This window comes from Gekko japonicus, unplaced genomic scaffold, assembly GCF_001447785.1.
Source record: "Gekko japonicus isolate JY-2015 unplaced genomic scaffold, Gekko_japonicus_V1.1 scaffold2332, whole genome shotgun sequence".
NCBI lineage: Eukaryota > Metazoa > Chordata > Lepidosauria > Squamata > Gekkonidae > Gekko > Gekko japonicus.
This window is the reverse complement of record NW_015167121.1, coordinates 23,002-27,108: the sequence shown is the minus strand read 5'-3', so window position 1 is coordinate 27,108 and position 4,107 is coordinate 23,002. Positions and strand designations below refer to the sequence as shown.

General features: G+C 47.6%; 1 protein-coding gene across 1 annotated transcript in view; it reads right to left on the bottom strand.

The window, feature by feature from the left end:
* The window catches only part of ELOVL7 (ELOVL fatty acid elongase 7), a 73,612-nt gene extending 73,427 nt beyond the window's left edge, over positions 1–185 (bottom strand). Inside the window, exon 1 of the mRNA XM_015412984.1 lies at positions 108–185. The gene's annotated coding sequence lies outside the window, so the exon portion shown is untranslated. The remainder of the gene's footprint in view (positions 1–107) is intronic.
* Positions 186–4,107: the final 3,922 nt, after the last annotated feature.

The window sequence follows — 4,107 nt, the reverse complement described above, 5'->3', positions numbered from 1 at the left end:
CCTTTGCTTTTCCCTTCGCGCGCTCCACGCAGCCCTGCCCGAAAGAGCAAGGGAAGCGCAGCCGCGAGAGAGAAGGCGCTCGCTCAGTCACTCGCTCCGTCACTCACCTCCAGCGAGCCGGGCCCCCTCCAGCGCTCCACACGCACCAGCAGCCAGCGAGCGAGTGCGCCAGGGGAAAGGAAGCGTCTCCGGGTCTCTCGCTCTCCCCGCGTGGCGCAGCCCAGCGCTGTCCCCGCCCTCGCAGCCAGCCACTGGCGGAATCCGCCCATGGGATTGGCCGGAGCCAGCGATGAGTCACTTCTCTTCTGCCCCCCCCCGTTCCCCTGGCACACGTGACTCCACGGGCTCCTCTCCCGGCTCCGTCTCGGCAAGCAGAACAGGTGGTGGGAGTGGAGCTTCCCTGCCGCAGGCTTCGCCGAAAGAAAGTTCACCTGAGGGGTGGTTACACGGCCTCGTCGCCGAGACAGCAGAAGCGGGGAAGAATGGCCCCCGCCGGGGTCGGTCGTGCGGGGTTGGAGGAGCTGATATTGGCAGACCTTAATTTGCTATGATTAAAGGTTTGCCTCTGCAGTTTTCCATAGAGGTCGTTTTCATGGCTTTTAGTGGCTTGGTGTGAATGTTTCCGAGCTCTGTACCTGGAGGTTTTGCGGGGTTGTCTTGGAAGTTTTAAACGGAATGCTGGAGGAGTAGAAATCTCTTCACACTGGGAGAATGAATGGGCATTAAAATGGCAAACGAGATTCAATGTGGGCAAGAGGAGAGTGACGCCTGTTGGGCTAAATAATCCCAGCGTCATATATACCCTGACGGGATCTGAGCTAGCAGTCACAGACCAAGGAGGGGACCTCTGGCAGTGGTAGTGGACGGCTCGAAAAAGAAATTTGACCAAACCTGTGGCTGCTGTGAAAAGGGCAATTTCCATGCTGGCCATAATTAGAAGAGGAATAAAATTGTTGCTGTTATACAAATCTGTGGAGGGATTTGTGTTCCGTTCTGGCCACAACACTTGAAAACAGATAGTGTAGAGCTTGAAAAAGTGCAGAAACCAGCCACCAAAATGGTAATGGGACTAGAGCAGCTGCCCTTTGAAGACTGGCTAAAACGCTTAGGGCTGTTTCGCTGGGGAAAAGGCAAGTGAGGGGAGACGTAATCAATCAAGGAAGCCATGGACCTCGGTTTGCAAGACCTGAGTAAGGCTAGTATTAACCATAGGACATTGTGGAGGGGATTAATTCACAGGGCTGCCATAACTCAGAAGAGACTTGAAGGCACTTAACTCACACACACCAGGGGAGACATGATAGAAGTTTATAACATTATGCCTGGTATGGAGAGAGCGGACAGGGAGAAGTTTTCTTCCTCTCCCATAATACTACTCGTAGCACCCAGGGTCGTCCGCTGAAGCTGTAGGGTGGGAGATTCAGGACAGACAAAAGGAAGTATTTCTTCACACAGTGCATAGTTAATTAACTGTAGCATGGTTCATTTGTGGAATGGGCTGTCCCAGGATGTGGTCATGGCTGCCAACCTGGAGGGTTTGAAAAGGGGAGTGGAGAAATTCAAGGAAGACTTCGGTTATCAGTGGCTACTGATCATGATGGATACCTACTGCAGTACCAGGGGCAGTATGCCTCTTCAGCTGGAGAGCACAGGCAGGAGGATGCTGTTGGAGACTTCCTGTTTGTGGGCTTCCGAGAGGTAGCTGATTGGTCACTGTGAACAGAACGCTGGACTAGATGACTCAACTGAGGCTATCATACTTTGGTCACATCATGAGGATACGAGAGTCACTAGAAAAGACAATAATGCTAGGAAAAGCTGAAGGCAGCAGGAAGAGAGGATGACATGAGATGGATTGACTCAATAAAGGAAGCCACAAGGGCCCTCAGTTTGCAGGATCTGAGCAAGACTGTTAATGGCAGGACATTTCGGAGGACATTAATTCATAGGGTCACCATGAGTCAGAAGCAACTTGATGGCGCTAACACACACTTACAGTATACATATCATGCTTTCATGGGGGGGGGGGAACAGAAGGGGAAAAAATGGGTTGCGGTGGTGGTCTGGAGGAAATGTCTAATTTTAGAATGGGGTGTAAACAGAAGGAACGCAAATGAAGAGGCTGCCCTAATCCTTCTTGGAGTCTTGTTTCTCAGATATTTGAGATAATCCTTAGTGTTAAGATCTGCTTGAGTGATCTGTTGCCACTTGGCTTTCCTGTCTGCTACTGGTTATTATTCTTTTTGTGTGTGCCAGAGCTCATGAAGGTTGCAATCCTGTGTCCACTTGCCTGGGAGCCAACCCAATGAGCACCGTGGGCCTCATTTCAGGGTAAACACAGCTGCAGTCCTGACCACTTATTTTGAAATCGATTTCACTGAAACTGCTGTAACTGGCTTACAAGTCAGCACGGTTTGGATAAATTCCAGGAGGGATTGCCGCATGGTATTGTCACAAAAACCAAGCGTGAGTTGGGAGGCACCTTAAAGTCTAACATTTATTGTAAACGCTTGTGTGAAGCATGGAAACAGAGCTGGAAGAAACCTCAAGGGTCATCTAGTCCCAACCCTGCACAGTTAAGGAAATTCACAGCTGCCTCCCCACCACTCCCCCAGTGACCCTTGATCTGTTCCCAGAGGAAGGCAAAAAACCTCCAGGATCCCTGGGCCTATCTGGCCTGGAGGGAAATTCCTTCCTGACACCAAATTGGCGATTGGCAGTACCCTGGGCATGTAAGAAAGGGCCATAAGAGCCAAGCACTGGCTCATCCTTTCCCTCCCTCCCTCTCGTGATCTGCCTAGAGTTTCAGAATCTGCACCATCGTCAGATGACCATCTAGCCTCTGCTTCAAAACCTCCAAAGAAGGAGAGGCCACCTGAGGAAACCTGCTTCACTGAGGAACAGCTCTAACTTTCAGGAAGTTTTTTCTAACGTTTAGCCAAAAACTCTTTTGATTTCATTTCAACTCTGCTCCATCCTCTCTATGACAGCCCTTCGAATACTTGGAAGATAGCTATCATGTCCCCTGTCAGACTAAACATACCCAGCTCCTTCAAACATTCCTCATAGGACTTGGTCTCCAGATCCCTCACCATCTTTGTCACCCTGACTTCATTAGTTACATGATAGTTAGGAGATTTTAAAAATACAAGCTTCTTTGTTATTTTCAAAATATTTTTACAATAATTTCAAATAGTAACAAATTAGGAAAGTAACAAAAGTAAAAAGTAACAAGTGTTAACATTATAGCAAAAAAAACCCCACTTCTTTCACTAGTCACAGCATCCAGATGACCATTCCAATAGCTGATAAGGTGAATCCATGTGCAAACCTCACTACGGTTCCTACCCATTCCAAAATAGTCTTTATCTATACATTTGCCTATTTGCAACAAGTCCAAATCTTTACAGAGTCATTCTTGCCAGAACTGCAAGTTTCTTTCAGTGCATACTGCAAAGACTTCTGGCTACAACCAAGAAATTTATAATCAATTTTGTAAAACATTGACAGCTCACCAGGCAATGGATTGCAACCCATCAGCATCTGGAATGGTGTCAGTTGCTAAGAGAACTTAGAGCCAGTTGTGCTGTTCATAAGGAGAATTCTGTCAAAGGACACAAATCACCATAAAGAGCAGAGTACTTCCAACATTTAAAAATATTTGTAATTAATATTCTGTTAAGTCTAGCCAGGGTGAGATTCCCCCCCCATCTTTATACTGAGCTGCTCTCAGTGTAAAAGTGAGAAAAGACGTATTACCATACATATGCCTCCAAATCTTGTCAGAAATGGTAAGACCTGAGGGCCTGAAGAATCTGGTGGCCCCCTAGTGGTGAACGGGCAAGCTTCTTACATGTGGACAGTGTGGACTAAAGAACGCACACCGCTTGGCAATAAGAGTGAATGACGTTGGATGAGAGTGGAGTGGATGAGGGCTTGGCTGCTGTGAAGTGAATGCTGTATGATTGGGGTGTTTGTGGTTACCGGGGTTGGGATATTTGATGTATTTGTAATTATTGTTTGTACTGTAATTATTAGAATTGTTATCCCTGGTACGAGCAGCTGTGTTAGTTGGGTAGGCTAGCAGCATTTTGTATTTTATTTATT